The 11,074-nt window shown below is 34.8% G+C and overlaps 1 pseudogene; it reads left to right on the top strand.

The window, feature by feature from the left end:
• The first annotated feature begins 8,047 nt into the window (after positions 1–8,047).
• On the top strand, positions 8,048–10,232 carry LOC141659688 (cytochrome P450 81Q32-like; annotated as a pseudogene).
• The last annotated feature ends 842 nt before the right edge of the window (positions 10,233–11,074 follow it).

The following is an 11,074-nucleotide window of genomic DNA, read 5'->3' as shown; positions in this document are numbered from 1 at the left end:
TGAACTAACCAATTTGTGATTATACCTGTAAGTTTTTATCAATACAACTTTTTTCTTTGCATTCTGTTGATTAAAGTTTCAATTTTTGTTTTTTAATCCATGCTTAATACTTGCATGATGTGATTCTATCTGATCGTTTTAAGTCATTCTACTACTAAATCAATTTATGCCCCGTTTGGATACATGAATTTCCTTTCACTTCCTGGATTTGGTCAAATCTGCTGTTTGGCAAATACCAAGAATTTGGAATTGGATTTTGTTCAAATACAACCCAATTACACAAAAAGTTTAAAATTTTGAATTTGAAATACTTGCAAAATATGTCATTTCAAATGAACTTTTTTTACTAAAAATTCTTTTAAGATTTTTTTTGCAGATAAATTTCCGAGAATTTTTTTCAGAAAACTTTTCTCCGAAAATTATTTCAGTGGATTTTTTTACCGAGAACTTTTTCTCGGGAATTTTTTTCCCGGGAATTATTTCTCGGGAATTTTTTACCGAGAACTTTTTCTCGGGAATTTTTTCCCGAGAATTTTTTCTCGGAAATTTTTTCCCGAGAATTTTCTCAGGAATTTTTTCCGGAGAACATTTTCTCGGGAATATTTTTTCCGGGAATTTTTTTCGAGAAATTTTTCTCGGAAAATTATCCCAAGAACTTTTTCTCGGAATTTTTTTTCCGGAGAACATTTTCTCGGGAGTCTTTCTCCAGGGAATTTTTTTCGAGAGACTTTTCTCGGAAAATTTTCCCGAGAATATTTCTCGGTATTGTTTTTTCGGGAATTGTTTCCCTATAATTTTTTCTCAGGAACTTTTTCCCAATAATTTTTTTCCCGAAATTTTTTTTTCGAGAAGCTTTTCTCAGAAAATTTTCCCGAGAATTTTTTTCAGAGAATTTTTTTCGAGAAACTTTTCTCGAAAAATTTTCCCGAGAATATTTCTCGATAATTTTTTTCCGAACAAATTGTTTCCCGAAATTTTCTCGAGAACTTTTTCCCGAGAAACATATCTCGGAAATATTTTTCCCGAAAATCAATTCTCGTGATTTTTTCTCAGAAATTTTTTTTTAGTATTTTTTTTCCCGAAAACTTCGAAAAATTTTTCCGAGAAATTTTTCCGGATGAAAATGTTTATTCGGAAAATTTGCTAGAACGAAAAAATTTCTAGGAAATGTTTAACGGGAACCTTCTCATCAAGAAGTTTTTTCGAAATTTTCTTTTGGGGATTCCATTTCGGAAATTTATCTTGAAATAAATAAAATAAATATTTCAATTTTCTGAGAAAATAATAATAAAAATATTTCAAGTTTTAAGAAAAATTTTAAAACAAAATTTTGAAATTCAATTTTTTGAATTTCAATTTCTTGAATATCCAAATAAAAGATTTGGAATTGAAATCCTAAATTTCAAATTCTAGAATTGAAATCTCGGATTTGAAATGAAATCAATGTTTCTAAACGCTACCTTAGGTCATTTATTAGATAATTTGCTGAATTAGTTATTTCTATTATAAAAATTTTATTTTATTATAGAGCAAATTTCTTGTAAAAAGAATTTGTTACACTGTAGAATCTGATAAGTAATTAACACCTGACAAATCTTGCGCTCAAATATTTTATTGAGAACTTCTTGTTCTGCTGCTCAATCAATTTAGGTAATTTATAATACAATAAGGTTGATTAGTTATTTCTATGGTAGAATTTTTTATTCTAATTTGAGTTAATTTCTTGTTGATAAATAATTTGTAACCATGATTGTAAAAATCGGTAATCGGTACTAATCGGTTTAGGTACCGATTAGGGATTAATCGGCAAATCTGGGATTAATCGGAGGGATTAATCGGAACAAAAATCGGATATATTTAAATATTTTAATAATATTTAATATATTTACCTTATTTATTATGAAATATATAATTTAAAAATAATTTAAAAATATTAATCGAATTTAAAAAAATAGATCGGACAAATTTTTTTTTAAGGATTTATCGGGGATTAATCGGGAATTTTTTAAAAATCGGATATTTTTAGAACACTGTTTATAACTAACAAATTATCTTATGCTCAAACGTTATGGAGATTTATTGTTCTACTACTGAATCAACTTGAGTAGTTTGGGCCGTTTAGAAAATTTTAAAATAAGTAACTTATGATTTATAGTAAATAAATGATTTACAAATGATAAATATATGAATTCATATATTTATCCGGCTTTGTGAATTCATATTTATCATTTATAAAAAAATTATCACAATTGATTCATTTTAAATATAATTATCTTAATTTGTGAATTTTAGATTAGATTAACATTTAAAAATATATTTTTGGAAATTAAAGTTAATAAAAAGGCAAAAAATTAAAATAAGTTGAGAAAAAATACGTCGTTACCAACATTAACTTATCAAAATATAAGTTGAAAATATCACGTATAAGTTATGTCGACAAACACTCATCAATAAGTAATTACCCAAAGTACCCAAAAAGGGCAATAACCAGTTCAATTAGCTATATCTACTACAAAGGTTGTAAAAGAATTGATTCTATTATAGAATCTGATATATAATCTTAACTAATAAATCCTGAGCTAAAATATATTTACGGATAATATTGATTCAAATGTTGAATCAGTTTAGGTAATATATTAAATAATTAGTTTAGTAAGTTAGTAAATAAACATTCGACGACAAGATTAGCCAGCGTCTTAAGATTATCATGTCTATTTACCTCAAAGTTGATACAACGACCATTTCCTACCGAACAAATATAGTGTGCAAGTTCTGTAAAAATATTTATATTGTCAGATTCTTTCCCTTCATAATACTCATTTCAAATTGTATGATTAAAGATTTAAAGTGTTGTTATTAATATTAATTGATAACATGTGCGAATTACGGACCGGGTTAATTTATTTAAATAATTTTTAAAAATCATAGTAGTATAAGTGTCATGCCAAAATTTTTAATTTTAACTCAGAAAACTCAACACAAACTATTGAGTACGATATTTGTGTTATGACTATAATAAAAAGATTATAATTATTTTATGATTACATTTTTTTATTTTATTAAAATATACTATTTGTTATACGGGAAATATGATTACTGAGTTGAAATTAATATAGAAATTGCAAATAAAAAATGGGTAAAATAATAAATACAATATTTTAAGTCATATAAAAGTAAAAAGAAGAATACAAATTATATATATAGAGTTATAATGAAATTCAAAAATGGGTGAAACCAAAAATTGATGGAACCAAAATTATAATATATTGAGTTAGCAATACATATGTATTAAGGGAATTAAGAACATAAAGGTTAAAGTTAAAAGGGTGAAACAAAAATAGAATCAAACTTAATAGAATAATAAAAAATGTAGAAGTATAAGCAAATAAAAAAAACTAAACTTAATAGAATCATAAAATATGTAGAAGTATAAAATAACAAAATTAAAATCAAACTTAATATAATCATGAGACGTGTAGAAGTATAAGATATACATACACGAATAAAGAGTGTAACCAAAATTTTTATTAGAATTAAAAAAACGTATAAAAATAGAATTATAAAATATACACCAATAAATAAGTGAAACCAAAATTTTGTGGTAAAAAAATTGGTGAAGCTAAATTTAACACTTGTGTATTACTTAACAAGAATTTCGCTTATTAACGAAGTTTATTAATTTTCGTATCCTCGTGAAAATATAATGCTCACATTACTTTTTTTTGCTTGATTTGAATTGTTTGCCTACACACCTTGTTTTTTCCTCGATGTCATCGTGAGAGATATTTATTTAATTCTTACTTTTATTACAAAAAATATTGTTTTAATAAAGAATATCAAATTGTTGAAGTGGAATGGAAGAGGATCATACGCTACAAATAAGCTAACTACAAATAAGGTGACAAAAGAGACACTTAAAATAAAAGTAAATAAATGTCAAACTGCAGCACTTGTAGCAAAATCTCCACTCTTGACAGGAGCAATGTCAATACCGGTTACCAAAATAACAAGGACTAAAAGACTGATTTAGAAGATCTATGTAGCACAGTACAGCAGCTTTGGAATTATCCTAGCCTTTTTCAAATTAAACAACTCAAGGCTTCTCCGGCTTAGATTATTAAATTAAACGACTAAACAGGAGATTATTAGTTCATGAGCACCAAAGTCTCATCTACAAGTACCTGAAGCATAGAGTACAAGTTTGATATGATATTAATAATTTCATTTCTAAACACCAGACTCAAACGATGGATCCAATCCCAAACATGTTACTATATGGCTCCCTTATAAGTGTAGATATAGTAATATAGACTCACAATAAGCAAACGTGCTTGACTAATATTTCTGAATGGATAATAATTGAAGAGATAACTGAAATGAATACATGCTGAATGTTTAAAAACAAGAGAAACTAACAACTATAAACCAGGAACTAAATACCTGATTTATCTCCATTACTCTCCTAGATAGACTCAACTACTAAAACCTATTCTAACTGCATACAACCACGTATACACAGCTGATTTATTATTAAAACAGAATTAATCATATTTAGATTAAATTAATATTCCAACAAACTCCCCCTTAATCTAAAATTGATTAAGGTCCTTGACTCCCAGCAGCTGGCGCATCCTTTCAAACTTAACAATTGACATGGGATTTGTAAGAATATCTGCTCGCGGTGCCTCTGTGTTCACATGTCTGATAACTATGGAACCTTTCTCTACACATTCTCGGATGAAGTGGTAGCGCACATCTATGTGTTTACTACGTCCGTGGAACACTGGATTTTTAGCAAGGTCTATAGCAGACCTGTTATCAATGTAAAGCACAACTGGTCCAGCTTTGATGTTCATAATCTGACTTAACAAACTGTGTAACCAAATCCCTTGACAGGCCGCAGCCGTGGCTGCCATAAACTCAGCTTCACACGATGACAACGCCACACATCGTTATTTTTGAGATACCCATGTGATCAATGATTCATCAAGATAAAAAGCCATACCTCCTGTTGATTTCCTGTCCACAATGTCGCTTGCAAGATCACTATTAGAGAAGCCAGAAAGCATATAGTCACCACGACCTCGAGCATACACCAGTCCATAGTTTAACGTCCCTTTCACGTACCTCATAATTCTTTTTTCAGCGTTCAGATGCAACACAGTAGGTCTCTCCATGAATCTACTCACCAAGCCTACTGCATACGCAATGTCAGGGCGCGTATGCACCAAGTACCTCAAACCACCCACCATACTCTTAAAATCCGTAGAATTTACAGTTTCACCTTTCTCATCCTTGTGTAGTTGAATCTTTGGTTCCATCGGGTACTTAGCTGAGTTGCACTATGTTAAGCCAGCCTTCTCCAACACTTTTCTAGCGTACGCCGTCTGTTTTAACTCGATATGCCCTGCTCCTTGTTTTACTTCAATGCCAAGATAATAACTCAGTTGTCCAAGATCTGACATCTCGAATTCTTTACTCATCTGTGCCTTGAACTGAACAATATTGGTTACATTTGTGCCCGTGATGATCAAGTCGTCTACATATTCACCTATAATCAAAGTTTCATCATCCTCCTTTTTAGTATACACAGCATGTTCCAACGGGCATTTGATAAACCCAAGTTTTTCCAGACACTTATTCAGTTGATTGTACCAAGCTCGAGGAGCTTGTTGAAGCCCGTACAGTGCTTTAAACAACCTGTAGACCTTTTGCTCTTCCCCTTGCTTCTCATAACCTTCTGGTTGCTGGACATATACCTCCTCATATAGTTGACCATTTAAGAACGCTGATTTAACGTCCAAATGATGAACTTCCCAAGAATTTTGGGCTGCCAATGCTAGAAGTAATCGTACTGTTTCCATCCTTGTTACTGGGGCAAAAGCTTGTTTGAAATCAATACCACATTTCTGTACATATCCCTTGGCAACGAGTCTTGCCTTATGCTTCAAAATCTTCCCATCGGTGTCCTTTTTTACTTTGTAAACCCACTTCAAAGCAATCGACTTGTGACCAGGTGGCAAGTTTGTCAATTCCCAGGTTCTGTTTCTCTCTATAGCTTCAATTTCACAGTCCATGGCCTGTCTCCAGCAACTTTCTTTTACTGCTTCTGCGAAATGTACTGGTTCATCAATCCCAGCTAACAACAACTCGTCAGCTAAGTCATCGTCCAGTTCCTGCTGCTCAGTTTCGTTGTATATATCCTGAAGTAGCCTATAACGATGAGGTGACTCACTACCATCATAGGCATCTTCATTTAGAGTTTCTGTGGTGCTGTAACGAGACTGAGGAGTCTGTGAGGTATGTGACTGAGGTGACTCTACTTCACCTGATTCAGAAGAATGATTGTTTGACCAGTTTTCATCTCCCATATTTTCCACTCGAGGAGTGCCTTGATCACTCGATATTTCTTCGTCCTGAGCTTCTTCACCGAATACCCCTGCCACAGTGAATGATGTCGACACCTGTGTATCATCTTTATTTGCATTGTTCCAATTCCATCCCTTTGCTTCATCGAACACGACGTCCCGGCTAATGTGCACACGCCCAGTGTCGGGATTGAACAAACGATAAGCCTTTGTACCTGCTTCTCGTCCAAGATGAACAACACGAACACTTCTGTCATCCAATTTAGTTGTATGCACACTTGGTACTTTCATATAAGCAATGCAGCCAAAGACCTTGAGATATTCCACCTGTGGCTTTTTCTTTGACCATGACTCATAAGGCGTTGCACCTTCAACTGCTCGAGTTGGCACTCGGTTTAACAAATAAACGGCGTGCCTTATTGCTTCTCCCCACATATACATAGGCATGTTTCTTTCTTTCAGTAGACTCCTCCCCATGGCAACCACAGTTCTGTTGCGTCGCTCCACAACTCCGTTCTGTTGTGGAGTGTATGGAGCTGTAAAGTGGCGAGCAATACCCATATCGTTACAAAAACTTGCAAAGGCCTTCGAGCAGAATTCTCCTCCTCTGTCAGTGCGAAGAACTTTAATAGTCTGGTTTGATTCCTTTTCCACTAATACTTTAAATGTCTTAAAATATGTCAGTGCTTCATCCTTTGTCCTTCGAATCCAGCTTTGTTCAATTTTGGACTTACTCCTCCTTCATGGAGCAAAATCATCTCATCCTTGACACCATGACATTCTGCCAGCAAAAGAGTGGGTTCATCATCATTTACATAGGCCAAATTTGCCTCATGAATTTGCTCCTTTTCTCTCCTGGGTTTACGACACTCCGCAGCATAGTGTCCGTAAGCACTGCAATTAAAACAGCGTATGTTGTTTCTGTCACGACCACCTCTAAGAAGTCTCTTCCCTTTGTTACATCTCTTCCCCGTGAGCTACCTCTGTTCGCTCGCTTCACCCACTCATCCCGAGTGAGTAATAGTTGGCCTTCCTTATTCTCCCTTTTCACCCATTCTTCTTCGGTGAGAAGTAGCTGTTGATCACTGCTCTCATTTTTCCCACGCACTCTTTCTTCATGGGCCTTAAGAGAGCCCATTGTCTCCTCAACAGACATTTGCTCCAGGTTCCCGAACTGCTCAATAGCTGAAGCTATCTGTAAGAATCTGGTGGGTACAGCTCGCAGAATTTTCTTGACCACGTATTCTTCTTCAATCTCCTCTCCCAACGTACGTATATTGGCTACTAAGCCGTTCAGCCTCATGCAGAAATCGTCAAGTTGCTCAGTGTCCTTCATAGTGAGGGCTTCAAACTCTGATTTAAGAGTCTGAACCTTCGCTTTTTTTACTTTATCTGCACCCGGATGTACTGTCTTGATGGCATCCCACGCCTCCTTTGAGGTTTTCTTGTCTGCAATTGACAACAACAGGTCCTCAGCAATTCTCTGGTAGATTATGGCCATTGCACGTTTATCTACCTTATCCTCGACAGCTGCTGTAGCTTCTTTAGGTTCTATAGCATCCCACACGTCGTGGGCTTGCATGAAAACCTTCATTTTTAGTGACCATGCTGTGTAGTGTGTTTTGTTGAGCATCGGAAAACTTAAACCAAATGAGCCCTCCTTTCCCTTGTTAGTTTCCATGAGTGTACAGACAGATTGTATGTATCAAGCTCTGATACCAGATATAAGTGTAGATATAGTAATATAGACTCACAATAAGCAAACGTGCTTGACTAATATTTCTGAATGGATAATAATTGAAGAGATAACTGAAATGAATACATGCTGAATGTTTAAAAACAAGAGAAACTAACAATTATAAACCAGGAACTAAATACCTGATTTATCTCCATTACTCTCCTAGATAGACTCAACTACTAAGACCTATTCTAACTGCATACAACCACGTATATACAGCTGATTTATTATTAAAACAGAATTAATCATATTTAGATTAAATTAATATTCCAACATCCCTCTCGATTCTGTTCATACTCTTTGTTTCGAAACTGTTCAAAAAATCAATGCACTTACCTCCTAGTCCCTTTCCGAGACTCCCAATAATAGGCCACCTTTACCTGATCAAGGAACCAGTACACAGAACCTTGGACGCCCTGTCCAAAAATATTGGCCCTGTCTTTTCTCTCCGTTTCGGTTCTTCCCTTGTCGTTGTCGTGTCTTCACCATCCGCAGTTGAGGAATGCTTTACCAAAAACGATGTTGTTTTAGCCCATCGTCGTCGCTTCATTCTGGGGGAACTGATGGACTCCAGCCAGTCCTCTATGGCTAGTGCTTCCTATGGTGATTACTGGCGCCACCTCCGTCGTCTCTGCGCTATTGAAATATTCTCAACAAGCCGGCTCAACTCTTTTCTGTCCATGCGTAGGGACGAGGTGAATCAGTTACTACACAGATTATCTCAAAACACAAGAAATGAGGTTGGACAAGTGGAACTGAAACCGCTCTTAAAAGATCTAGCATTCAATAACATGATGAGGATGATTGTGGGGAAAAGATACTACGGGGAAGTTGTGGATGATAATGAGGAGGCGAAGCATGTGCAGAATATAATTCAGGAGGTTTTGTCTATGGCCGGAGCTTCATATCCTGGTGATTTTCTACCATTTTTGAATTGGATTGATTACAAGAATTTCAAAAAGCACGCTTTCGTGTTATTTAAGAAATTGGATAGTACTTGGCAAGGAATAATTGAAGAGCATAAAAGTGGCGAGGCTAGAAACTCCATGGTTGCTCATTTGCTTTCTCTTCAGAAATTGCAGCCTGATTTTCACAGCGATGTCATTATTAAAGGTCTAATGTCGGTAGGTGTACTAATCTTGAAATTAATTAGCAAATTAATCACAGCCTGATTCTTCTCACTATAATTTTGTTGTAGGATTTGATATTTGCTGGATCGGATACATCAAGCGTCACAATTGAATGGGCAATGTCTCTTCTACTGAATCATCCACGCGTGTTGAAGAAAGCTAGAGACGAGATAGACAATGTAATCGGTCAAGATCGTCTTGTTGAAGAGTCGGATCTCCCTGAATTACATTATCTCCATAATATTATTCTGGAGACTTTCAGGTTATTCCCAGCTACACCTTTATTATTACCACACCAGGCATCAGCTGACTGCAAGGTTGGTGGCTACGATATTCCAGCTGGCACCCTGGTATTGGTTAATGCCTGGTCAATTCACAGGAATCCCGCGGTGTGGGATGATCCGAAAAGCTTAAAACCAGAGAGATTTGAAGGCATTGAAGTTGAAACACACAAGTTGATGCCTTTTGGAATGGGGAGGAGGTCTTGTCCAGGGGATGGACTAGCTCATCGCTTGGTGGGCTTGGTTTTAGCGTCCTTGATACAGTGCTTTGAATGGGAACGAATTAGTAATGAGCAAATTGATTTAACAGAAGGAAAAGGACTTTCAATGCCTAAAGCTGAGCCTCTGAAAGTTATGTGTAAGGCTCGCAATGTCATATACAAAGTTAACACCGGTGCTGCATAAAATGTTGTGAATTATATACACCTATGCAGCAGATGCTCTATTTATTATTATCATAGTGAAATCTGGTTCATTGTGCGTCCATATTCTTCCCAGTTATTGGAGTCTGAAAACGTATACATGGAAAATCGACTTATTATTCGGATTTTGAAAATACAACTGAGTAGAACCGATTTCTAAGTTTTACAAGCATAATTATTAGTATATAGTTTGGATGTTTTTAATCTTAAAAGGTGAACTTTCGAGACTCTCGAGTCCTCTGTATAATTATGTGTTTTTTTGTCTAGAGATGATTATTAGTATTATAGTTTGGATGTTAAGTATTATTTCCATAATTTCAATCGTCCATATATCATAAACCGTTCAACCTAATCTGTCAAAACAACTAATTCAAGCATAACAAATTTCAAAATTTATTTCTCTTGAATTCAATTCTCGAATTATCTCAAATCCGGAGCAGGAGAAGTGTTCATTGCTCTCCTATTCATGCAGTGCTTGTCAGTACAGTCGAAGTACTACACATCTGCAGAACAGCACTTAATCAATTGCTGCTCAGATTCAGAATCAGGCATTACATTAAATTATATTAAACAACCAAACATTCATCAACGACTTTAACTCAGATGGCATATCAACTTCTACATCAACTGCCACCAGCATACCTCTCTACGGAACTGCAAAAGTTTTTACAAGCCGATCCAGGTACAAACTTACATTACAAAAAACTGGACTTACGTGGTACGCCTTCACTTCTATCCATTTTCATTTCAGGAAGAAGCTTATTAGATGCTAATTTTAGTGTTTCAACTTATCGGTTTACCTTGTTATATTGATCATATATTGAACAAACACACCAAACACATGCTGCACAAGCTACTACTTCCATACATCACCCAACGTCATCTATTATTTATTGAAATGCAACAAACTCTGCGAGATAGTTAGTCTGTAGCCAGCTGTACATGTGTATATAAGTCAGTAGATTAGAGCATTTTAAATCTTACCTTAGCAACTAAGCAATTCTCTCTGAATATAACAAACTCTCTGTATAGTTTTAACTCAAGCTATGGATACATTTTGCTTCTTAGTTTTGCTTGTTCATTTACACATCAAGATCTAGATTCAGAAAGTTAACATGATATCAGAGCTTACTGA

Source organism: Apium graveolens, chromosome 5 (assembly GCF_009905375.1).
Source record: "Apium graveolens cultivar Ventura chromosome 5, ASM990537v1, whole genome shotgun sequence".
In the NCBI taxonomy this organism is placed as follows: domain Eukaryota; kingdom Viridiplantae; phylum Streptophyta; class Magnoliopsida; order Apiales; family Apiaceae; genus Apium; species Apium graveolens.
The sequence above is the reverse complement of the archived record's forward strand: the minus strand, read 5'-3'. Positions and strand labels throughout refer to the sequence as shown.